General features: G+C 43.6%; 1 pseudogene; it reads right to left on the bottom strand.

Moving 5' to 3' along the window:
* Positions 1-1,612: 1,612 nt before the first annotated feature.
* LOC129011599 (olfactory receptor 7E24-like) lies at positions 1,613-26,971 on the bottom strand (annotated as a pseudogene).
* Between the last annotated feature and the right edge of the window lie 240 nt (positions 26,972-27,211).

Here is a 27,211-nt window from a genome sequence, read left to right as displayed (position 1 = left end):
ACAGTGCTGGGATTACAGGCCTGAGCCACCACACCTGGCCAAGATTTTCTTTTTTGTTCCTACATAGAAGTGAGGACATGAAATATTTGTCATTCTGTGCCTGGCTTATTTCACTTAATATACAGACCTGCAATCTCGTCCATTTTGTCTGCAGTGGAGAGGATTTTGTTTATTCCTTTTTAGGCTGAATAATACTTCATTGTGTGTGTATACCACAGTTTCTCAATGGAAACAAATTTCTAAAACGCAAATATTTTTAACATGTCTCGGAATGTGAAACTTCAGGGATACGGTGCCCATTTTATTCTTTTCTATTTCCCATCTTATGTATATGCAAGTGTATAACAAAGCAGCAATCAAAGTGTGTATAAATCTATAATTTCAACAAATGTAAAATGAAAATGCTAAGTGGTGGCTAGGCGCGGTCGCTCATGCCTGTAATCCCAGAACATTGGGAGGCGGAAGTGGGTGGATCACCTGAGGTCGGGAGTTCAAGACCAGCCTAACCAATATGGAGAACCACTGTCTGTACTAACAAAAAAAAAAATTAGCCGGGCATGGTAGCGCATACCTGTAATCCCAGCTACTTGGAAGGCTGAGACAGGAGAATTGCTTGAATACGGGAGGCAGAGGTTGCAGTGAGCCGAGATCGTGCATTGCACTCCAGCCTGGGCAACAAGAGTGAAACTCTGCCTCAAAAAGAAAAAAAAAAAAAAAGAAAAGAAAAAAATAGAAAATGCTAAATGGTGAGAAACAACAGCATAATAAACATTTGTATGGTGTTGATGGACAATGCATTTGAAGATAATATTTGAAGAAATCATATTACAATTAACTTCTGTTCTTACTCATTGGAGCTTGATGCCTCTAAAAACTTCATCATTGCAACCACCTCTGGTGCTTTAAAAAAAAAAAAAAAAAAAAAAAAAAATCCACATACTCACACAGGTGCAGGGAAATCAGAATCCCAGGCAATGAGACCCAGGCCTCATCATTTGTAAGCTCCGCAGGTGATTTGACTCAAAGCCAAGATTGAGGACCGGTGACATGGATCTCTACACATAATCTGCCTAAATAGATTCTCTAGAAGCAGTTTATAAAGAAATTCCACATGAATTCTGGAAGAGGATATGAATTTGATGTACAGTATGTCCTCACTTAACATCTTTGAAAGTCTCTTGGAAAGTTCACCTTTAAGCAAAATTAGGTATAGTGAAACCACTTATTCCTCACCAACATTATAACTACACAACTTTGAACGCACCAATGGTGTTGGAGGACCTGCTGTACATTGCTTCCATAAAGTCAATTTTCAGGGAATTCCAAAATGAAGTGAGGACTTCACGTATATAAAAAGATGGTTGTGATTCCACCTGGATGACAGGGTTATTGCTCAGAAACTAAAGGAGGCCACCTAGGTATAGAGGATTCAGTCATGAGGTTTCTGCTAAACAAAGGATCCCAGAATACTCACCCATTCCAGTTAAAGGCATAACGAAGAAAACAATATTCATATAGGAAATGCGGAAAGGAATAAAAGCCATTAAGCAACAACAATAATGTGACTAAGGGGCAGGATTTGCAGATGTAGGGATTTAATGTGGTTGCCCTTTCTTACCCACACAAGAAAAAGGATGGAACAGATCAGATCATGAGATTAGACTGTTCTGCTGCGCAGCCTCCACAGGGTGCTTTGAATGTCCCTGTTTCTCAGGCTGTAGATGAAAGGGTTCAGCATGGGGGTGACCACAGCGTATATCACTGACGCCACCACACCACTCCTGGGGAGTGGTGCCACAGCTGAAGTCAGGTACACGCCAATGCCTGTTCCATAAAATAAGCAAACAACTGCCAGGTGAGAGCCACAGGTGGAGAAAGCTTTATACTTCCCATCTGATGACGAAATCCTTAGAATGGAGGGGACAATTTTATAGTAAGACAAAAGGATCCCTGAAATGGGAAGAAAACCAAACATAGTACTGTTGAAATATATGAATATCCTATTGATGACGCTGTCAGAACAGGCAAGGTTGAGAAGTTGAGATGGCTCACAGACAAAATTAGAGATTTCCACATTCTTGAAGAAGGTGAATTGTAACACAATCTAACTGTGCAGCTGGGAATCCAACAGGCTAAGGAAAAAGGACACCAAAACTAAGAAGACACAGAGGTGAGGATTCATGACGAGTGGGTAGTGCAGAGGGTGACAGATGGCTACAAAGCAGTCACAGGCCATCACAGTCAGGAGCATGTCTTCTATACATGCAAAAAGGACCAAGAAAGACATCCATGTCAGGCAGCCCACATAAGAGATGAATCTGCTATGCTACTGCATGTCCACAATCATCTTGGGAACCGTGGCCAAGGTGAAACCAATGTCAGCCCAGCACAGGTTGGAGAGGAAGAAGTACATGGGGGTGTGGAGGTGGGAGTCAGAGCTGACAGCCAGGATGATGAGCAGGTTCCTCAGCACCGTGACCAGATACATGGACAGGGACAGCCCAGCGAGGACGGGCTGCAGTTCTGGATCCTCTGAGAGCCCCAGGAGGAGAAATTCTCAGACACCTGTGAGATTCCGTGGCTCTGCGTGACTTGGATACCTTGGGAAGAAAAGAGGATTGGAAAAATAAAAGATAAAAACCAGCCCTTAATGCTGTGTGTATATTTTGGATGCAAGCAATTCACAAGGAACATTTTCACACTTGAGGACCATACACCGTCAGCAATATTTCTCAGTTGTGACAAACCCAAAAATCCCAGAATTATTACATGATTTACTTTTTTGCTATTCAACTCCTTCTGTACATACTACTTTAGAGAAAATCCACTGAAGAATGTTAGAAGACCAAAACATAATATATAACAAATCCGTGATCTCAGTAAAATACGGCCTACTCTTTTCAGAAAAAATAAAATGCAATGAAGATGCTCTTCTCTCTTTAAGAAAAAGATCTCAGTCTAATTGAAAGAAATTAAGAAGCAGTGAAATACACTCTGCTTTATTCTGACACCGTGCGACAAATTCCTTTGATGTAGAATATGTAAAAGGATGATACAAGAGCTAGGACCGCATTATCTAAAAACAAAATCGAACCTTAGAGTTCTTAATCGGAAGACCTTTTAACATGCCAGTTACTTTTCATATTTATTATCATCCTTACGTTTTCTGACATCATTTCTTCATAAAAGTACATGCACACTCAAATATTAATTGAATATATAACTCTTGGCCGAGCACCGTGGCTCACACCTGTAATCCCAGCACTTTGGGCGGCCGAGGCCGACGGATCACCTGAGGTCAGGAGTTCCAGACCAGCCTGGCCAACGTGGTGGAACCCCGTCTCTAGTGAAAATAAAAAAAAAATTAGCCGAGCCTGGTGGCGGGTAACCCTAGCTGCTCGGGAGGCTGAAGCAGGAGAATCCCTTAGAACCTGGAAGGCAGAGATTGTATACCCTGTGATATTATTTTGGATATCCTAGGGAGATATTGCTCCTGACATCAGAGTGGGCATACATCCTGTGATATTGTTTGTAATATCCTAGAAATATGTTGCTCCTAATATCACAGTGGCTGCACACCCTGTGATATTAATTGTAATATCCTACAGAGATATCACTCCTAATAATACAGTGGGTGTACACCCTGTGATATCATTCATAATATATTATGGAGATACGGCTCCTGATATCACAGTGAGTGTACACCCTGTTTGTATACCCCGTGATATTATTTGTAACAACTTAGAAAAATATTACAGCTAATATCAAAGTGGGTGTACACCCTGTGATGTTCTTTGTTATCTACTCAGTAGATATTACTCCTAATATCACAGTGAGTGAACACCATGTGTGTACACACTGTGAAATTATCCATAATACCCTAGGAAGATATTACTCCTAATATCACAGTGGGTGTACACCCTGTCATATTATTTGTAATCACCTAGGGAGATACGATTCCTAATATTACAGTGGGTGTACACTCTGCGATGTTCTTTGTAATGTCCTAGGAAGATATTACTCCTTATATCAAAGTGGATGTACACCATGTGTGTACACTCTGTGACATAATTTGTAATATCCCAGAGAGATATTTCTCCTAATATCACAGTGGGTGTACACTCTGTGATATTATTCGTACTATCCTAGAGAGATATTGCTCCCAGTATCACAGTGGGTGTACACCCTGTGATATTATTCATCATATCCTAGAGAGACATTACCTCTAATATCACAGTTTCTGTACACCCTGTGGTATTATTCATAATATCCTAGCGAGATATTCCTAACATCACAGTGCGTGTACACCATGGGTGGACACGCACTGTGATGTTTCTCGTCATATCCTAGGGGGATATTACACTTAATGTCACAGTGGGTGTGCACCACGTGTGTACACACTGAGATGTTACTTGTAATATCCTAGGGAGAAATTATGCCTAAAGTTACACTGGGTGTACACCATGTGTTTATGTTCTCTGATGCTATTCATAATATCTTAGGAAGTTATTAGTCCTAGTGCCACAGTGGGTGAATACCATGTGTGTACACTCTGTGATGTTATTGGTATTATCCTAGGGAGATAGTTCTTGTAACATCACCGTGGGTGTACATCATGTCTGTACTCCCTGTGGTATTATTGGTTATGTCCTGGGTTGATATTACTCCTAATATCACCGTGGGTGCACACCATGGGTGTACATTCTGTCATGTTATTTGTAATATCCTAGGGAGATATCACTCCCTGTGTCATAGTGGGTGTACGGCCTTGTGATATTATTGGTAGTATCCTTGGGATGTATTACTCCTGTTATCACAGTGGGTGTACACCCTGTGATAGTATTTGTAATATCCTAGGGAGATATTACTGTATACCTTGTGATATTATTTGTGACATTTTAGGGAGCTATTTCTCCTAAAGTCAGAGTGGGTGTACACCCTGTAATAGTCTTCCTAATATCACAGTGGGTGTACACCATGAGTGATATTTTTTCTAATATCCAGCAGGGAAGAGGATGATATTGCTTCCAATATCACAGAAGGTGTACACCCCCCTGTGATATTGTTCTGAATATCCAGGGAAGGAGAGGATGACATTATTCCCCATATCACTGGGGGTGTACCACCTCCCGCTGGGATATTGTTCTTAATATCTGGAGGTGGAGAGAAGGATGTTACTCCCAATATCACAGGGGGTGTACACCACCCCTGTTTGGAAACACCCCCTGTGATATTGTTCCAAATGGCCTGTGAAAGAGTAAATATGACTCCCATTATCGCGGGGGGTGTTCAGCCCTGATGATATTGTTTTCTAACATCCAGAGAAGGAGAGTATGCTATTACTCCCAATATCGCAGGGGTTGTACACCCTTTTGTGTTTTTGTGCCCAATACCCAGGAAAATAGAGGATGATATTACTCCTAATATCGAAGTAATTGTACAGCACCCCTGTGATATTCTTCCTAATATCCAGAAAGGAAAAGAATGATATTACTCCCAACAGCGTAGGAAATGTATACCCGCGCTGTGATATCTTTCCCAATATCCAGGTAGGGAGAGGATCATATTACTTCCAATGTCGCAGGGTGTGTACACCCCCTCTGTGATCTTGTTGCTAACATCCAGGTTTGGGGAGGACGACATTACTCCCAATATTGCAGGGGGAGTACACTCCCCGTGACCTTGTTAGTCATTTCCTGGGTGGAGAGGATGATATTACTCCCAATATCGCAGGGGGTGTACACACCTCTGTGAAAATCTTCCTAATACCCAGTACCGCAGGGGGTTTACACAGCCCTGTGATACTCTTCCTAATATCCACAGGGGGAGAGGATGATATTACTCTCAATATTGCAGGGGGTGTACACAACCCTGTGATGTTGTTCCTAATATCCAGAGTGAAAGAGGATGATATGACTCTCAATATCGCAGGGGCTGTACACCACTCCTGTCCTATTGTTCTGAATACCCTGGGAGGGAGAGGATAAGGTTACGTTGAATATGGCAGGGAATGTACACCCTCCCCCTCTGATACCCTTCCTAATATCCAGGGGAAGAGAGGAAAATTTTACTCCCAATATTGCAGAGGCAGTACACCCCACCTGTGATGTTGTTCCCAATATGCAAGGGGAGAGAGGATGATACTACTCCCAATATCGCAGGGCTGTTCACATCCCCAGTGACATTTTTCCTAATATCTAGGGGAGAGACAATTATATGACAGCAAAGGTCGCAGGGTCTGTACATCCCTTCCTGATATTGTTCCTAATATCCAGGGGGAAGAGGATGATATCAAATATGAAAGGGGGTGTACACCCCCACCCCTATGATATTGTTCTTAATATTCATGAGGGGAGATGATGATATTACTCCAAATATCGTAGGGGTTGTTGACACCCCCCTGTGATATTGTTTGCGATATCCGGGGGGGAGAAAATCATATTACTTCCAATATTGCAGGTGGTGTATACCCCACCTGAATTATGGCACCGAATATCCAAAGAGGGAAAGGATGGTATTAATACCAATATCGAAGTGTGTGTACACGCCTGTCGTGATATGGTATTTAATATCCAGTGGGCGGGAGGATGATATTAGTCCCAACATCCCAGAGGGTGTACACTACCCCTGTGATATTGTCCCTAACTTCCAGAGGGGAGAGGATGATATCACTCCCAATATCTCAGAAGTTGTACGTCCCCTGTGATATTGTTCGTCATATCCAGGGAAGCACAGGATGACATTCCATTGAAATTCGTGACAGGCGTGCACGCACAGTGTGATATTGTTCCTAATATCCAAGAAGGGAGAGGATGATATTATTCCCAATAAAGCAGTGAGTGTATATTACCCCTGTGTTATTGTCTCTAATATCCGGGGCCGGGGGAGGAGGGGAGAGGATAACATTCCCTCAAATTTAGCAGGTGGTTTAACGCCCCTTGTGGTGTTGTTTTAAATATCCAGCGGGGAAGACAATAGTACTATTTTCGATAGTCCGATTCATCTGCTCCACCTTTCCGGAACTCTGAGGCTGGTAGGTGGCATGCAGTTTCCATGTGATCCCCAATACCTTTGCCGTCTTCTGTACCAAGGCAGCCAAAAACGCAGGCCCATTATCTGAGCCGATCCGTAAGGGCAGTTGAAATCTAGGAATCAGATCTCGAAGAAGCACAGGGGTTACTTCACGAGATTTCTCAGTTCGTGTTGGAGAAGCCTCCACCCACCCAGAGTAGGTACGCCCAAGAACTAGTAAATACTTGTTACCTCCACACTTTGCCATCTCTGTGAAGTCTACCTGGAGATCTTCAAAGGGGGCTGCTCCATGAGCTTGTATGCCGGGCAGAACGGCTGGACCTTGCCTCGCATTATGCTGTCTGCAGGTAACACACCGCTGCCTCACCGTTTTGGCGAGGGCTGACAAATGCAAGATGTAGAAATACCGGCCTAACAACTTTTCCAGTGACTCCTGACCTACATGGGTGGTTTCTTGCACAGCCAGTACAACTGCAGCTCTAGCAACTGTGGCACAGCTACTCTCCCATCTGGTAGCCAAATCCATCCTTCCTCCATCGCTTGTCCTTCCCTCTACCTGGAGAAAGTCCTTTTCTTCTTTAGAAGAAGTAGGTCCAAGATCAGGTGCTTGAGGGAGCACTAATGCCCGGAAGGGGGCAGATGCTGCTTTTCGAGCCTCTGAGTCAGCGCAGGAATTCCCCAAACCCAGCAAGGTGGAAGCTCACTGGTGTCTTCTGCAATGCATAACTGCCACCTTGTGGGGTTTCCATACTGCTTCTAATAATTGCAAGATTTCTTGTTGATATTTTCTGTCTTTTCCCCCAGAGTTCAATAGGCCCTTTTCTTTCTATCACGCTCCATGCACTTGAAGGTTTAGAAAGACATACCGAGAATCAGTGTAAATGTTTACGGTGTCACCTTCACTGAGTTCTAAGGCCTGAATTAAAGCCATGAGTTCAGCTTTCTGGGCTGAAGTGGCCTGGGGCAATGATCTGGCTTCAACAACAGTGTCCAGGGTTGTGCTAGAGTCAACTGAGTCCAACACGTGTACACAATCAGGCTCGACAGGGCTCTCTGATACCGGGAGCAAGGTGGCAGGGTGTAGGGTGTTATAAACTTCAATGGTTATACAGGGATTTTCACAGAGCAAAGTTTGGTACTTGGTGAGTCTGGCATTCGTTAGCCAATGATGTCCTTTAGTATTCATTAAAGTCACCACAGCATGGGGGGCCTTTATGTTCAGGTTTTGCCCAAGAGTCAGCTTATTTGCATCTTGTACTAGCAGGGCAGTTACTGCCAAGGCCCTCAAACAGGGAGGCCATCCTTTAGAAACCCTAAGGCCCTCAAACAGGGGGGCCATCCTTTAGAAACCCCAAGGCCCTCAACAGGGAGGCCATCCTTTAGAAACCCCATCTAGTTGTTTAGAGAAGTAGGCCACCGGCCTTAGCCAGGGCCCCACAGTTTGGGTTAAAGTCCAGCTGCCATCTTTTCTCTCTCTGATGCATACAATGGAAAAGGCTTTGTCTGATCGGTAGCCCCAGGGCTGGGGCTGCCAGAAGTTTTTCCTTTAACTCATGAAAGACTTGCTGTTGTTGGGTTCCACATTCCAAAGGTTCCCAGTCCCCGCCCCCTTTGTGACCTCATACAAAGGCTTGGCTAATACTGCAAAGTTTGGGATCCACAGTCTACAAAACCTGACAGCTCCTAAGAATTCTCTCACCTGCCTTCTGCTCTTAGGCTCCGGTAGCTTGCAAATGACCTGCTTTCTTTCTGATCCCGGGCTGCGTTCCGACCCCTGTCGGATAGTAAATCCCAAGTAAGGTACCTGCTGTCGGCAGATCTGAGCTTTCTTCTTGGACACCTTATACCCACAGTCCTCCAGGTGCCAGTGTAGGGCATCTGTTCCCTTGGCACACCCCACTGTCGTGAGGTGTCCCAGCAGAAGGTCATCAACCTAGTGGAGCAACACGCAGCCTAGGTTTCTGGTGGGAAACTTCTGGAGGTCTCGAGCCAACGCCTCCCCAAAGATGGTGGGGGAGTTCTTGAACCCTTGGGGAAGCCTGGTCCAAGTGTACTGAGTAGTGACACCTGACTCTGGATCTTCCCACTGAAAGGCAAACAGCTTCTGCCTCTCAGGGCCTAATCTGATAGGAAAGAAAGTGTCTTTCAGGTCCAAGTAGGTGAACCAGCTGTCCTCAGCTGGCAGTAACCCCAACAATGTGGATGGGTTAGGTACTGTTGGAAGTTGAAAGCAGGACATTTAAGCTTTTTTGGCTGACAACCTGAAAGAGCCCCTACTCAGGTTGGCATGAACTCCATCCTAGGATAATGCAGAGCTGCTTCTGTAAACCTCAAGTCTGTATATTACCCACTTTGATGGTAAATAGCCACTGGGGATGAGTTTTTACCATGGTCCCAGGTAAAAACTCCATCATCAATTGCTCTGAAGGGCATGAAGTTATTATTATACTGACCAGAATAATTCATGCTGTAAAATTGCTTTAAAGTGATGTTATAGAGCTCAGAGAAGAGAGGTTTCCTTGTAGGGAATTGTGGAGATTTGAAGCTTACCTTGTCTTTTTCTTACTTCTTCCCCATTATAATAACCACCTCAATCTCTTAGATAGGGTCCTCTGAATAGTATTAACCAGTCTTTGCCACTTTGGGTGCTAATGCTAAATACTTAGCCCTTAAGAATCTCCTGTGACCAGTAAAACATCATCATCTGAATGTGCATTACACAGTTCGTTTCCACAACTCAGTGATGTATAAAGCCTGGATAGTAGTAGTATTTGAATGTACATAAAGGCAACAAAGAACACAGCTTTATGAAGTGCTAGACAGGGTAGAAGAGTGAAGAAGAGCTATAAAACTTCAGGTACAAAGGACTAGGGGAAGCCTGAGTACTCAGGCAGAACATAACTGCAACAAAGGGAGCTAAGGGCTTTCCTAAAACTAAAGGTAAAGAGAGAAATCCTTGGTAGAAGGTCTTGCCCAGCAGGAGGTCTGCAAAGGAAGGGGCCCCTTGGGCTGACAAAGCTGTTTAATGTGCAGTTGACAAAGGGCAGGGGAGGTCTCTGGAAATGTTTACAGGAATGCTCCAGAATTTAACCTGACACCACCAGTCCTGTGAGTTTTGTGCTCTGGGCTCCTAATTCACAAAATAGAGACACGGAGATTGTGTTTGTCTCACCTGAAATGATTCAGTGTTTATCTTGGCTTGATTGGTCCCAAAGTACTCATTTTACAAAGACGTGTGATGCCTCGTGGGAAGCCTTGCACTGCTATTTCCTCAAATTCATGTTTCTTTTCACTTGCCCTTCAATGCCAAAATTGAGAACCATAAAAGACTACTCCTTCTGGCCATCTGGCTTTCTGCTGGCATTAACATTCAATAAAACAGACAGACCCAAACCTTTCCTTTCCCATATAGGGTGAATATTAAAGTGTTTTATGAGCAACTGATCAGGTTCTAGTTCAAGAGAGAAGGCTAGATGTATGGCACAGCAAGAAGGGCATGTATCTTGAGGGCACACTTACTGGCTGTGTGACTTTGGGTAAATCACTTAGCTTTTCTGAGCCTTAGTTTCTTAGGGATGATAATAATACCTGCTTATTTGTCCACTGTGAACACTTCATCTATAAAATAGGACTTGCCTCCTCTTTACCTCATAAAGATCAAAAAAGAAAATCTATGTGTGGATGTGTTGTAAGCAGTGAAATGCTACATGTAGAAGCAAAACAGGTCATTATATTTTCATCAGATTTGAGTCATTCACTCTTCTATGTTCCAGACATTTTAAAATGCTTTTTTAAAGTCAGAAAACAACATGAATGAGAAGTTACCTGTGAGTCCCCAAACCTCCATTTTGACGGGACTGGAAAATAAAGCAGCAAGGTTAAGAAAGCTTTCAGAATTCGTCACAATGAGAACAGAGTCAAAATTGGAGGAAAAAATGTCTTACACATTCTTCCAGACAAAAGGGCATTTCAAGTATTGTCTTCAAAATTCAGTTTGGATAGCTATTAGCTTATAAAAGTGAGTTGTATGTACTTGACAATGCTGTGGAAACTCAGAGACCCAGAGGTCCTCAGTCATGGAAGAATCAGCTATAAATGATTTGTTTTGAAATTATTGTCTTAATTCTTGACTACAATAGAATGTTAAAATGGAAGTTTCCACTAGGTACTAAGCTGCAATAGATGTGATATTCCAAAGTGAGCCTCTGGGCTGCCATATGCAGAATGAAGAAGCAGTGTCCTGACTTCTGAACTCCCTACCCTAGAGGGGGGCAAGGCCTGTGTGTGGGATGGGGTGGGGTACCATGGAACCAGGGATCAAGCGGGTGTGGCCTTGAGGGTGGATGCATTCTCAGTGATAGGACTCTAAAAACCCACAAAACTTCCCACAAAAGAGAAAGGGGTTTGTGATCAAGCCATCAATAAGAAACTCAGAAACTTCTCTGATTCCCCTTCCCCAGTTTTGCCCACTCAGGTGAGTAAGCAGGGATGAGGGAGTGGGCTAACTTTGACAGTTCCCTTCCCTCCTGCGGATATTCCTCAACAGCAGCCCTAAACCCCTGGGAGTTTTGGTTTTCACACTGGATCAGGTATTCTAATGGCTGAATAGAGACCTGCTGGGACCATGAAACAATTACTCCCTGAGGACCTGACAATGAATGAAGTCATGGGGCTGCCTGGGTTTTCTGGCAGTACCACCTCCCTAGAGATCATTCGGAAATATGTTGGAGTGTGTTTTGATTGTCACAATGATTGGCAGGGAGGATACTATTGGCATTTAGAGGGCAAGGGCCTGAGATGCTCGATATCCTAGTAACCCAAGAACTGTCCTGCTCGAAATATTAACAGTGCTCCCAGTTGAGGCCTACACTCATGGAGGCAGGGGCAGGATCACCCCTTCCTTGAACAAGTTTTAAAAAGACAGTGGAACCTATGCCAGGCAGGGAAACCAGAACTGTAATTGATGACCTGCTGGAGGCTCAGTGTGAACAAGTCTGAGAAGAAAACTCCAGAGGGACCCAGTTACTTTTGTGAATTTTATCTGCTGGAGGTCAACCAGGTTCTCAGAGTAAATATCTGAGAAAAATAATAATAAAAAAATAAAAAATAAAAAGACAGTGGGAGACAAAAATAGAAATACATTTTCATTATGTTGCCCTTTATGCTTATTCACCATATCGATTACGCTGAGGCTACAAGTATTTTGCAGTGACTTGAGAGCTCTTTCCCACAGCTGCTTAATTACATCCCAGCTGCTTGAATGCATTAGAGCCAGAAGCAGGCCGTGAAGTGGGTGAAGGACCCAGCAGAAGGTGCTATGGCATGTTGCGGTAGCCTGAACCCCTAAAAGCCCTAGCCCAGGTTAAACTTGCTCTGGTGACTGAAGACCAGGATCAGCCCCAGGTTTGAGAAAACATGGCTGGTCTTGGTGTGGTAGCCTGAACAATGTCTACGTTCTTAGCCCTGAAATCTGTGACTATGTTACCTTCCATGGCAAAAGAGACTTTGCTAACATGATTAAATTAAGATGTTGAGATGGCAAGATTATACAGATTGTCCAGTAGGCCTGGTTTATTCACGGGTGTCTTTTGAAGAGGGACAAGGGGATCAAAGTCAGAAAAAGGACACATGATAACAGAAGCAGGAGTTGGAGTGATGCTTGTTGGAAATGGGGGCATGAGGCCAGGGTGGCAGCTCACGCCTGTCATCTCTGTACTTTTGGAGGCTGAGGTGGGCAGATCACCTGAGGTCAGGAGCTTGAGACCAGCCTGGCCAACATGGTGAAACCCCATCTCTACTAAAAATACAAAAATTAGCTGGGCATGGTGATGTGCGCCTGTAATCCCAGCTACTCAGGAGGGTGAGGTGGGAGAATTGCTTGAACTTGGGAGGTGGAGGTTGCAGTGAGCCAAGATTGCGCCACTGCACTCCAGCCTGGGAGACAGAGAAAGACTCTGTCTCAAAAAAAAAAAAAAAAAAAAAAAAAAAAAAAAAGAAAAGAAAAGAAAAGAAAGAAAGAAAGAAAAGAAAAGAAAATGGGGCATGCATGTGGCACTAGAAGCTGGAAAAGGCAGGAAGATTGATCCTCTTCTAGAGCCTCCAGAAAGGAACACAGACCTGCCAACACCTTGATTTTAGCCTGTAAGACCCATTTTGGGCATCTGATCTCCAGAACTGTAAGATATCCAATATATGTGTGTTTTTAAAAGCCATTATATTTGCGGCAATTGGTTACAGCAACAATAGGAAAATAATGTACCTGGTTTAAAGTGTAATATAAACCTTTCTACTCAAGAGACCTTAGTAGTTCTCCCAAGTTCACCCGAAGAACCCCCAAATCCCAACACAACCCTCTCTCCCCTCTCTGAAGATTCCAAGGAGAAAGGAAAGCAGTCCTGGCAAAATCCTCCTCCGGACCCGGTAAACAACCTGCAACCACGGCACATTGCTGTGTGATATAAATGTGTGTGTGTGTGTGTAGACAAGAAGCCGAAAGAAATAAAAAGGATTTCTATATTATCTGCGGTTTTCTTCACTAACCTTTCCCTTTCTGTCTACATAGATAATTGAGGACTCACTCCATTCTATCAAGGACAGCCACTGCTTGCTTTCAAGGGCTTCCCTCACCCCACAGATTCCTAGATTAGATCCAATGCAGTCTCTGATCATGCTGAAGCCTTGATTAGCAAAGTAGAATAAAAATTAGAGAAAATTAAGTGGACATTGTTGGAAAAACAAATAAATCCTCCTTCATTGGCAGACTTAAGCATTTACTAGAGCAGTAACCATATCACCATTTTCAACACTTTCTGCTGATGGGTACGGAAACACTTTCTATCACGACAGACTTGACTTTTCCCTCTTTCTTCAGACCATAGATAAATATTTAGTTACAAACTTCCAAACAGAATAAAACCAGACTTTTAGTTTATTTGACAGGAAAGCTTAGTATGGGATACTTAAATCATTAAGGAGAAAAGACAGCTTAACTCACTGTAAAGCTAAAGATTAACTAGGAAGCAACATGAATTTTCTTATAGCCTGTTTTCTACTCCCCTTGGTAGGAAAAATGTTAATTCACTCAGTATTAGATATCATGAGCCAAGTCTGGATTCCTTGGGAAGGTTTGTTTTCTCTCAGGAATACTTAGTTTGGCACAGGGAAAATGAAAACAAGTTTTAAAAAACCGTTCCTGGGTAGTCATTTTCTCTGGAGACTTAAAAGAAAAAAGACACTGATGTTGAGTAAAAAGCTTTCTCTGCAAGCTTTTACTGCAATGTCAAATAAAAAATGCACAGAATTGGCTCCCCTGGCAGCTTGTGCCTACCTTCAACGTTTTTGTTTTGTTTTTTGTTTTTTGATTTTTTTGAGACAGAGTCTCACTCTGTCACCCAGGCTGGAGTGCAGTGGTGTGATCTCGGCTCACTGCAACCTCTACCTCCTGGGTTCAAGTGATTCTCCCGCCTCAGCTTCCCAAGTAGCTGGGACTATAAGCATGTTCTACCATACCTGACTAATTTTTTAATATTTTTAGTAGGGAAGGGGTTTCACCACATCAGCCAGGCTGGTCTTGAACTTCTGACCTCAGGTGATCCGCCCATCTTGGCCTCCCAAAGTGCTGGGATTACAGGTGTGAGCCACCGCAAATGGCCCCTTCAACTTCATGTCTAAAACACCAAAAGCAATGACAACAAAAGCCAAAATCGACAAATGGGGTCTAATTAAAATAAAGAGCTTCTGCACAGCAAAAGAAACCATCATCAGAGTGAACAGGCAACCTACAGAATGGGAGAAAATTTTTGCAATCTAGCCATCTGACAAAGGGCTAATATCCACAATCTACAAAGAACTTAAACAGTGGCCAGGCACGGTGGCTCACACCTGTAATCCCAGCACTTTGGGAGGCCGAGGCAGGTGGATCACGAGGTCAGGAGATCAAGACCATCCTGGCTAACACGGTGAAATCCTGTCTCTACTAAAAATACAAAAAAATTAGCCAGGGTTGGTGGTGGGCGCCTGTAGTCCCAGCTAATCGGGAGGCTGAGGCAGGAGAATGGCGTGAACTGGGGAGGTGGAGGTTGCAGTGAGCCAAGATCGCACCACTGTGCTCCAACCTGGGTGACAGAGCAAGACTCTGTCTCAAAAAAAAAAAAAAAAAAAGAGAACTTAAACAAATTCACAAGAAAAAAAAACCCAACCCCATCAAAAAGTGGGTGAAGGATATGAACAGACACTTCTCAAAAGAAGACATTTATGCAGCTAACAAACATGAAAAAAAGCTCATCATCAGTGGTCATTAGAGAAATGCAAATCAAAACCACAATGAGATATGATCTCATGCCAGTTAGAATGGCGATCATTAAAAAGTCAGGAAACAACAGGTGCTGGAGAGGATGTGGAGAAATAGGAACGCTTTTACACTGTTGGTGGGAGTGTAAATTAGATCAGCCACTGTGGAAGACAGTGTGGCGATTCCTCAAGGACCTAGAACTAGAAATACCATTTGACCCAGCAATCCCATTACTGGGTATATACCCAAAGGATTATAAATCATTCTATTATAAAGACTCATGCACACATATGTTTATTGTGGCACTATTCACAATAGCAAAGACTTGGAACCAACCTAAATGTCCATCAATGATAGACTGGATAAAGAAAATGTGGCATATATATACCATGGAATACTACACAGCCATAAAAAAGATGAGTTCATGTCCTTTGCAGGGACATGGATGAAGCTGGAAACCATCATTCCCAGCAAACTAACACAGGAACAGAAAACCAAACACTGCATGTTCCCACTCATAAGCGGGAGTTGAACAATGAGAACACATGGACACAGGGGGGGAACATCACACATTGCGGCGTGTTGGGGGGTTGGGGGCTAAGGGAGGGATAGCATTAGGATAAATACTTAATATGGGTGACGGGTTGATGGGTGGAGCGAACCTCCATGGCACGTGTATACCTATGTAACAAGACTGCATATTCTGCACATATATCCCAGAACTTAAAGTATAACAAAAAATTTTTTTTTCTAAAGATAACATGTTGCCTTTTGTTAGCTGGAAAATGGGAAAGGAGAAATTTATATGTGTGTTTAACAGGAAACAGTAGAGTACAGAGTTAATATCACACATGTGAACCCCAGTTTTGCTAAAATCTGACCAATGTGAGGAAAATAACTAATGTGTCATGCTTAGCACACTTTACAGAGTTTTATCAAGTTAGGAAGTGTTATGTTAGTCCCTCATATAAACTTACTACTTCATGTAACATGACTATGGGCTACATTGGATGAAGGTCCAATAGTAGAAGGTCCAAGGTTAGGCTCAGTAAACTGAACACATCCAGCATCTGTTCAGCACTGGAAAGTTCTCTGGCTTTCACTGAAGACTTTGGCACCTGACTCATGGTTCTATTTTCCATCCTATGACTTGCTTCATCCTTGATGATCTTTTCAACAACCTTGTCCCCTTTTCTTGCTCCACATAGCTACTCACCTCCATGGCCATAGCCCAGAGCCTGTCCTCAGAGAGGCTCTGGCCACACCCTCTCTTACATCCTCCCAATGGCCATGAGGGCTCTTGGAGCCCATGGAGACCTCCAATACTTTGTTACTGGCAGAACGTATCCATATCCGTACGGGGCTACAGCAACCTCAATTCTTGCCTCCTCAGAAGAAAGAATGGGACTGAGGGGCATAAGGTAGAGGGAGAGACCAAAGCAAGTTTCAGAGCAGGAGTGAACGTTCATTAAAACGCTTTAGAGAAGGTTGACATTTAGAGAAGGTTGTCACAGCTTGACATTTTGACTTGGGGTTTTATATGTTGGCATACTTTGGGTGTCTTGTGTTACTTCTCACCACTTGCCCAACTCCTGAGATCTTATTGGGAAGTGGCTGATCACCAGTTTCAGGTGTTTTCTATCTATTAGGAGATGGCCTTTCCCTGGTGCCGGGTGTGACCAATTATTACTTTAGCGAGAGAGTTAACAAGAGCCTGACCATCACCTGATGGTCATCCAACACTCCTGGTGTGTGTGTCAGGGGGGCCCTCTCCTGCCCTGCTCATACCCGACCAGCTACCTACTGTAACAGGTTGACCCCTCCTTTTATTTCCCATCCCTGATAAGAGTACCTCATCCAGATGAGAGTATGTAGTTACTCACTTGAAAATCAGGAAGGCTGGGTGCGGTGGCTCACACCTGTAATCCAGACACTTTGGGAGGCTGAGACAGGAGGATCTCTTGAGGCCGGGAGCCAGGAGCTCAAGACAAGCTCGGACAACATAGGGACACCCCATCTCTGCAAAAAAAAATAAATAAATAAAAAATAAATTAGCTAGTCATGGTGGCATGCACCTGTAGTCCTAGCTACACAAGAAGGCTGAAGTGGGAGGACTGTTTGAGCCCAGGAGTTGGAAGTTGCAGTAAACTATGATCATGCCATTGCACTCCGGCCTGGGCAACAGAGTGAGACCCTGTCTCTAAAATCTCAAAAAAAATCAGGGCTAGACTAGATGCCCTAGGTGCTGAAAAAATTATGGACCCCTTGTCTCTAGAGATAATTCCAAAAGTATAAGTAAGTCCAATTTCTGATTTGGTTCTCAAGGTGACTAGTTTAGTCTTCTTCAGAGGGAGGGTAGGGAGGAGGAGTGGGGAGAATACAGTGTTCTTAAATTTTTTTTTTCAATTTTGAGTGCCCCCTTGTTGGTACCCCAAGTGTGGGTTTAGTCTGTTCGCTAGGTAATTGGAAGCATTATTTTACAAATATCCACATCCCTGCTGCACACTTGTTTCCCACAGCCCAGCCAGGCAAACTGAGTTCGGTCGTGCCCTATCTTAGCATGCCTCAGAATCACCTGAAATGCTTGTTTCTATTGCTTGTTCCAAATGTGGTAGGATTGCAGCCCACCTCAGCTTGCACCTGCCACACACACACTTCCCTAAGTTTGCCACCACCCAGACAGTCCACCCTGAAGCCCTCAGCCACAAGGTCCTCTCATCCCTCACCATGGTGACTCTTGGCTTGCAGGTTAGCCCTCTCACCTCCTCTTCTCCACCTCCTCCAAGGCCTGAAATTCAGTACCCTCTCAGCCTCTTGAGACAGAGAGGCTTATGAAAGGAGAGGCTAGCTCGGGCTCTCTCTCTGTCTAGACCTGTCCTGAGATTGCTACTCTAGCGCAGCTGCCCATGGCTGGCAAGGAGTGTGGAGGAGACCGCTTCCTCCCAGAGATTCAAGAGGGAAGGCGATCATAAGCCCCTCCCCTTCCTGCATGCCTTCAGACCTAGCTAAGGGATTTAGGAGTCATTCTCCTATCTTTCAAAATTTTTTTGTAGAGACAGGTTCTCACTGTGTTCTCCAGGCTGGTCTTGGACGCCTGGCCTCAAGTGATGGTCCTCCTTCCTCCACCTCCTGAAGTGCTGAGATTACAGGCGTGAGCCACTGAGCCCAGCCAGCCTCACTCTTCTGTGTAATACCCCTTCCTCCTCTCTGAGTGCCCCTTCCATCCAACTGGTCAAATTCTTCCCTTGATGGAAAATTGCGTCTGTATTTTGCAGAACTTGTTCTCCTATCAGCTTTTAAAGAGCCAGGTTCCTGTTCTAGATATTTAAGAAGAAATTTTTAGAATGCAGGAAACTCTTTTTTCTCTTAAAAACCTGACTCTTGGCCGGGTTCACACCTATAATCCCAGCACTTTGGGAGGCCGAGGCCCGTGGATCACCTGAGGTCGGGAGTTGGAGACCCGCTGGACCAACATGGAGAAACTCCGCCTCTACTAAAAATACAAAATTAGCTGAGTGTGGTGGGGCATGACTGTAATCCCAGCTACTCGGGAGGCTGAGGCAGAAGGACCACTTGAACCTGGGAGGCAGAGACTGCAGTGAGCCGAGATTGCGCCATTGCACTCCATCCTGGGCAGCAAGAGTGAAACTCCGTCTCACAACAAAAAAACAAACAAACAAAAAAGCAAACCTGATTCTTGCCATTGAAAGCTTGAATTCAAACCTAATGTTTCTCCTGTGTTCTTTTAAGAAAGGTCTATTTTGAACATCATAATTGATCACTGACTTTTTTCTTCTTTTTTATATTATATAAAATTCTTTTTAAAAATAATAGGCTGGGTACAGTGGCTCACACCTGTAATCCCAGCACTTTGGGAGGCCGAGGTGGGTGGATCACTTAAGGTCAGGAGTTTGAGACCAGCCTGACCAGCATGGTGAAACCCCCGTCTCTATTAAAAATACAAAAATTAGCTGGGCCTGGTGGTGTGCACCTGTAATTCCAGCTACTCGGGAGGTTCAGGTAGGAGAATTGATTGAACAGGAGGTGGATGTAGCAGAGAGCCAAGATTGCACCACTGCACTCCAGCCTGGGCAACACAGCGAGACTCCATCTCTAAATAAATAAATAAATAAGATAAAATAATAGAGACAGGGTCTCACTATGTTGCCCAGGCTGGTCTTGAACTTCTGGGCTAAAGTGATCCTCTTACCTCATCCTCCAAAAGTGCTAAGATTACAGGCGTGAGCCACCATACCTGACCTCAATGACTTTTTTTGTTGTTCTGAACTGTATCTCACCCTCTGCCTCAAACAAGCATCAGTGGGTTAAAAGGTGTTGGGCTGTAAAAAAAAATAGGGGAATAAAAAAGACCTAGGGTTCTATTAAAAAAGCATGCACACTACACCTTCCTTCCCACCCCTACTTGCAGCCATGGGCTCCCAAGTTTGGTTTGGCCTGGACAGTGTTTGAAACAACGTTTAACTAATTATCAATGTTTTCTTTTCTTTTCTTTTCTTTTCTTTTTTTTTTTTTTTTTTTTTTTTGAGACGGAGTCTAGCTCTCGCCCAGGCTGGAGTGCACAATGTTTTCAATTGGATAATTTCATCTACAAAGCTGTATTTCTGCCTTCTCTTGGATCATGGTGACACTGGGCTGTGGTGGAGGCACTAGGGCCCACCTTGATTAATCCTGCCCTCTTTAGTTTGCTGGAAACCCCTCCTGGCCGCCTCACACATTGGCCTCTGAGGGCATTTCTTTCTTTCTTTTTTTTTTTTTTTGAGATGGAGACTTGCTCTGTTGCCCAGGCTGGAGTCCTGTGGCGTGGTCTTGGCTCACTGCAACCTCCGCCTCCCGGTTCAAGCGATTCTCCTGCCTCATCCCGAGTAGCTGGGATTAAAGGTGCCTACCACCACGCCTGGCTAATTTTTTGTATATTTTGTAGAGACAGTGTTTCACCATGTTGGCCAGGCTGGTCTCGAACCCTTGACCTCGTGATTTGCCCACCTCGGCCTCCCAAAACACTGGGGTTACAGGCGTGAGCCACTGCGCCAGCCCCTCTGAGGGCATTTCTAACCTTGACCTTAGGCAGGGTTTCTCACTTAGCCTCAAAAGCCTTTCTCTGTCTTTCCTCTTACAAACACTTTCAGACCTTTGCAGCTTCCTGAAAGTCCCTACTCCCCCAACACCCATTCCCCTACACTCTCACCAGATGACTAATTTTGTTGAGAAAATTGAGGCCAAAAGTACAGAATCTTCTATCTGCTGTCCAACCTACAAACTTTTCTATATCTGTACAGATCTTGCCTCACTCTCAGAGGATGGGATAGTCCTGCTTTTGGTCAAAGCAATTTCTTCAGTTATGCTATTTTAAAAAATTTTTTTTATAATTATGAAAATGATATAGCCTCAGAATCCTAAAACCAAAATTAAAAATAAGTCACTCCTCCACAAACCCACAATGGTATCACTGCCCAAAAGTAAATACTGTAAAATTACTGCTAAATATTTGGTAGCCATCCTCCAGGTCTACACACACACACACACACACACACACACACACACACACACACAACTAAGTATATAGGTGTACACATAATTTTATTGTATTTTTCCATAACAGTGATCGTATATTTTTGTACAAGTTGTCTTTTTCTACTTAACAGTGATTGTGAATGCCTTTATGTATCAGTACATGTAAATCTACTGTCTTCTAGGGCTATTCAGTGTTGCATGCATTGAGTATGTCACACTTATTAAAACCTTTTTAAAAATTGCCAAAAAGTAGTATATACTTACCAAAAGTAGTACATATTATACAGAAGCGTAAAATATGAAAGATGCTTTTTTTCTTATACTCCCACTCCCATTCTCCAAGGGGTAACTGTTACTAACAGCTTACTAGGAATCTCTACAAACTTTTTTAAAAGTCTGGTTAATTGACGTGTAATTCATATACAGTAAAACTCACCATTTGTAGTGTACGGTTCTATGAATTTGTGAAAATACATATAGTTGTGCAACCAAAACCACAATTGAGTTACGGAACATTTCCATAACAACAAGAAACTTTTTTTGTGTCCCTTTATAGTCACCCGCTCCCTGACTCCCAGCCCTGGCAACCATTGATCTGTTTTCTGTTCCTATAGTTTTGCTTTTTCTAGAGGGCCATATGAATGGAATCATACAATGTGCAGCCTTTTCAGCCAAGTCTCACTCTGTCGCCCAGACTGGAGTGCAGGGGCACGATCTCGGCTCACTGCAACCTCCATCTCCCAGGTTCAAGAGATTCTCCTGCCTCAGCCTCCTGAGTAGCTGGGATTACAGGTGTGTGCCACCAACGCTCGGCTAATTTTTGTGTTTTTAGTAGAGACGGGGTTTCACCACGTTGGCCAGACTGGTCTTGAACTCCTGACCTCAAGTGATCCACTCATCTCAGCCTCCCAAAGTGCTGGGATTACAGGCCTGAGCCACCATGGAACTGTGGCTTTTTTCCCCTAGCATAATCCATTGGAGAGTCATCCATGTTGATATGTGTGTTATTAAATCCTTGTCTAGTACATAGAAATGGTTTTTGTTCCTGGAAATGGGATCATGCTATACCTGGAATGTAGCTATTTCTTTTCTTGTTGTTTACTTAAATATTATAAATCCTTTTTTTTTTTTTTGAGACGGAGTCTCGCTGTGTCACCCAGCCTGGAGTGCAGTGGCGTGATCTCAGCTCACTGCAAGCTCCGCCACCCGGGTTCACGCCATTCTCCTGCCTCAGCCTCCCCAGCAGCTGGGAGTACAGGCGCCCGCCACCACGCCCAGCTAATTTTTTGTATTTCTAGTAGAGACGGGGTTTCATTGTGTTAGCCAGGATGGTCTCGATCTCCTGACCTTGTGATCCACCTGCCTTGGCCTCCCAAAGTGCTGGGATTGCAGGCGTGAGCCACCGCTCTTGGCCTCTTTTTTTTTTTTCTTTTTGGAGTCAGAGTTTTGCTCTTGTTGCCCAGACTGGAGTGCAATGGCGTGATCTCGGATAACCACAACCTCTGCCTCCCGGGTTCAAGCGAGTCTCTTGCCTCAGCCTCCTGAGTAGTTGGGATTGTATACAGGCATGTGCCACCACATCTGGCTAATTTTGTATTTTTAGTAGAGATGGGGTTTCTTCATGTTGGTCAGGCTGGTATGGAACTCCTGACCTCAGGTAAATCCATTTCTTTATAACTTACTACATCTAGATCTAATTCTTTCTTTTTAATAGCTGCCCAGTATTCCATTACATACTTTCTATATAATGTATTTAACTGTTCTTCTCTTAATGAACAATCAGGTCATGTCCAATTTTTCACTATTCCAGCATGTAAAAAAGTACAAACAGGTAAAATACATACTGGTTCATAATTTCTTGTGAATGTATAGACAGATTCTTAGAAGTAGAATTGCTGAGTGAAAAGGTACATTTAAAATTGTGACTCTGGGTGATGGATATCCTAAAAGCCCTGATTTCACCACTACACAATCTCTGTAGGTAACAAAATTACACTTGCAACCCACAAATATTTTTATTTTTATACAAATAAAATGAATTTGATAAATACTTCCAAATTGCTCTCTACAAATGTTGTATATGTTTAGGCTCCATCAATCTGCATTGGAGTGTTTTTTTCTCTATAGCCTTACCAACAACACATATTAATCTTTCTAATTTTTCTCAATCTTATTGACAAAGTGAAAGATCTCATTTACATAGCTTTCATTCTTAATGAGATTGATTATTAAAAAAATATATATATATTTGCTGTTCAAGTTTGTTATCTATGAAATGCCAGTTTCTAGCTTTTGCCCATATTTTCTATTAGGCTGTTATTTTAAAAAATGAATTTGGGCTGGCATGGTGGCTCAAGCCTGTAATTTCAGCACTTTGGGAGGCCAAGGCTGGTGGATCCCTTGAGGTCAGGAGTTTGAGACCATCTTGGCCAACATGGTGAAACCCCGTCTCTACTAAAAATACAAAAAATTAGTTGGGTGTGGTGATGGGCACCTGTAATCCCAGCTACTTGGGAGGCTGAGGCAGGAGAATCACTTGAACCTAGGAGGCAGAGGTTGCAGTGAGCCGAGATCATGCCACTGCACTCCAGCCTGGGGGATGGAGGGAGACTCTGTCTCCAAAAAAAAAAAAAAAAAAAAAGAATTTGAAGCAGTTTTTAAATATATTAGGTAGACTAGAACTGTTTTTTTCCAGACTTATTTGTGGAGTCTATAGAGGCTGTATACTTTTGTTATCAACTTTTATTATGTCTGGAAATCATATACTATAAGGGAGACCTTTCCACTGCAAGACTTTAAAGCGATTCTGTAATCCATAGCTTAACTAATCTTTTCTGATAGACATGTGAATTGTTTCAAATTTTCCCTTTTACTGGTGATACTGCATTGAATACTCCTGTACATATATCTATCTCTTTGCCTTTGAGCAATTTTGTATAATTTTTCCTCCTTATGTGAACATTTGTGTAAGTTTAAAATTTTTTTTTTTCTTGGAAGATAAATTCTGAGAAACTGCATCAAAGGATAGGCATATTTTAAATTTCACTGATCCACGCTTTTGAATTCCTACCCATCAGCCTCTTTTGGAAACTTGTTCTCTCAGTGAGTCTTTCCCGCATAAACCTTTAGCCTCTCCCAATCCATGGGCTCTTTCTTTTCAGCCTACCAACACGTTCCCAACTCACATCTTCTTAGAAACAAAGCAGAACAACACAAAATTGCTTCCCTTGTTGAGTCTGCATTTCTTTCTAATTGCCATCATGCCTCTTTTCTTTTCTTCTTAGCCAGCTTGTTGAAAAGGTGGTCCATCTCTCCCCATTGCCCATGACTGTTATTTGCTGCCATCTGATTTCTACCCCTTGCACTTCACTGACACAGCCATGGAAAAGACACCCAGGGACCTCTAGGTGGTTTACTCAATGTCACCTGCAGCCCTGGGGACCTCTAGGTGGTTTACTCAATGTCACCTGCCACTGTTCCCTGTAACTCTCCATTCTTCCCCTCCATGACACCAGTTCTTTCCTGGTGCTCCCCTTGGTCAGCCTTCCTTCTCCATCTTCTTTGGGTTCCTTCTTCCAATGCTCACTCATTAAAAAAATTATTATTATTATTATTATTATTATTTGAGATGGAGTTTTGCTCTTGTCATCTAGGCTGGAGTACAATGGCACGATCTCAGCTCACTGCACCCTCCACCTCCCAGGTCCAAGCAATTCTCCTGACTCAGCCTCCCAAGTAGCTGGGATTACAAGCATGCGCCACCAGGCCCAGCTAATTTGTTGTATTTGTATTTGTATTTGTATTTATTTTATTTTATTTATTTATTTATTTATTTATTTATTTTTTTGAGACGAAGTCTTGCTCTGTCGCCCAGGCTGGAGTGCAGTAGCACGATCTTGGCTCACTGCAACCTCCGCCTCCCTGGTTCACGCCATTCTTCTGTCTCAGCCTCCCGAGTAGCTGGGACTACAGGCGCCCACTACCATGCCCAGCTAATCTTTTCTATTTTTAGAAGAGACGGGGTTTCACCGTGTTAGCTAGGATGGTCTTGATCTCCTGACCTTGCGATCTGCCTGCCTCGGCCTCCCAAAGTGCTGGGATTACCGGCATGAGCCACTGCGCCCGGCCAATTTTTTGTATTTTTAGTAGAGACAGGTTTCACCATGTTGGCCAGGCTGGTCTTCAATTTCTGACCTCAAGTGATCCACTCACCTTGGCCTCCAAAGTGCTGGGATTACAGGCGTAAGCCACCATACCCAGTCAATTATTGTTAGTTTTTGAGACAGGGTCTTGTTCTGTTTCCCCGACCGGAGGGTAGTGGCACGATCTTGGCTCACTGCAGCCTCAACCACTTGGGTTCAAGTGGTCCTCCCACCTCAGCCTTCCAAGTAGCTGGGACTACAGGCACATGCCACCATGCCCATCTAATTTTGTTTATTTTCTTTGTAAAGATAGGGTATCACTGTGTTGCCCAGGCTGGTCTCAAACTCCTGGGCTCAAGCGATCTACCCACCTCGGCCTCCCAAAGTGCTGGGGTTACAGGCATGAGCCACCATGCCTAGTCCAATGCTCACTCTCTTAACTTTGGTGTTTCCAGTGTTCTGGTCTTAATCTCATGCTTTTCTCTCCATACACGTTCACCTCATCAGTTGTATCTACTCTCACTAACTTTATGCTATCAACACATAGTAGGCTGAATAATGCTTCCAAAGATGTCCAGGTCCTAATCTCTGGAACCTGTGAATAATACCTTATCAAGCAAACTGTGCAGTTGTGATCTTGAGATGGGAATATTATCCTGGATTATCTGTGCAATGTAATCACACGTGTCCTGATAGAAGGGAGGCAGAGGGAGGCATGACTACAGAAGAAAGCTATGCGACAACAGAAGCAAGACACTGCACTCTTGGCTTTGAAGATGGATTAAGGGCCAGAAACTGAGGAATGCAGGCAGTCTCTCAGAGCAGAGAAGGAAAAGGATTCTCTCCTAGAGCCTCCAGAAGGAACGAGACCTGCTGACACCTTGACTTTAGCTCAGTGAGACTAATTTTAGACTTCTCACTTCCAGAATCATAAGAGAATAAATTTATGTTGTTTTAAGCTACTAAATTTGTGGTAATTTGTTACAGCAGCCTCAGGAAACTAATATAATGCTTGAATATGCATTTTTCATACCAGAACTCTCCTCTGATCATGGATTCATAGCTGCATCTGCCTGCTACCCTCACATTCAACAGGACTCAAACAGAATCCATCATCCTCTCCCTCCTTCTGCTGTGTTTCCCTGATTCATTTAATGGCACCATCGGCCAGGTGTGGTGGCTCACACCTGTAATCCCAGCACATTGGGAGGCTGAGGCAGGCAGATCACCTGAGGTCAGGAGTTCGAGACCAGCCTGGTCAACATGGTGAAACCCCGCCTCTACTAAAAATACAAAAATTAGCTGGGCATGGTGGCACACACCTGTAATCCCAGCTGCTCGGGTGGCTGAGGCAGGAGAATCACTTGAACCTGGGAGGCAGAGATTGCAGTGAGCCGAGATCACACCATTGCACTCCAGCCTGGGCGACAGAGCAAGCCTCCATCTCAAATAAATAAATAAAGATATAAAATAATAAATAAATAAATAAATAAATAAATAAATAAATAAATGGCACCATCATTCCCTGAGTCACACGAGTCAGGACCAAGGATCCTCCTGGACTCCTCCCACTCACAGACCAGCAATCATCAAGCCCTGCAGTGTCTGCTGCCCAAACCTTTCTCATATACGCCTCCTTTTGGCCTCTATGGCTCTCCGCCTATAGATTTATCCCTTCCCATATTCATCCTCCATATCAAAGCCAAGATAAGCCTTCTAAAAGGAAGCCTGACCAAGGTCCTTTCTTTAACCACTGCTTAGATTCAAGTCCAAACTCCCTGGCAGGCCATACAAGGCCTCCCTTTTGCAGCTATGTCTCCTGCTGTGGACTCTAATGATGCTCAAACAGTTTGCTACTTTCCCACCTATAGTAGTTACCTTTGCGTGTTCATGAAACTTCATGACCTTTGCTTCTGCTGCTCCTGCCCTTCTTTTTCTGTTCAGCTTTTACTGGTCTTCATGACTTAGCTCATTTTCTCTAATGAGGCAGAGCTCAGCATTCTTCTTTTGTCCTCCTGTAGCATCCTGTGCCTGCTTGTGTACCATAGCAGTTTCCACAGTAAAGAGACATTATTTGTGTTCACCTGAGGCCAGGAGCAATGTCTCATTCATCTATTAAAGCTCAGTGGTTTGCACAAGGCCCAGTAAATATCTGTTGAACTGAGCTGAATTGCATTGCAGATAGAAAAAAAAATGATTTCACTTAGTCAAAATA

The sequence above is a fragment of the Pongo pygmaeus genome, chromosome 11, assembly GCF_028885625.2.
Source record: "Pongo pygmaeus isolate AG05252 chromosome 11, NHGRI_mPonPyg2-v2.0_pri, whole genome shotgun sequence".
NCBI classification, from domain to species: Eukaryota; Metazoa; Chordata; class Mammalia; order Primates; family Hominidae; genus Pongo; species Pongo pygmaeus.
The sequence above is the reverse complement of the archived record's forward strand: the minus strand, read 5'-3'. Positions and strand labels throughout refer to the sequence as shown.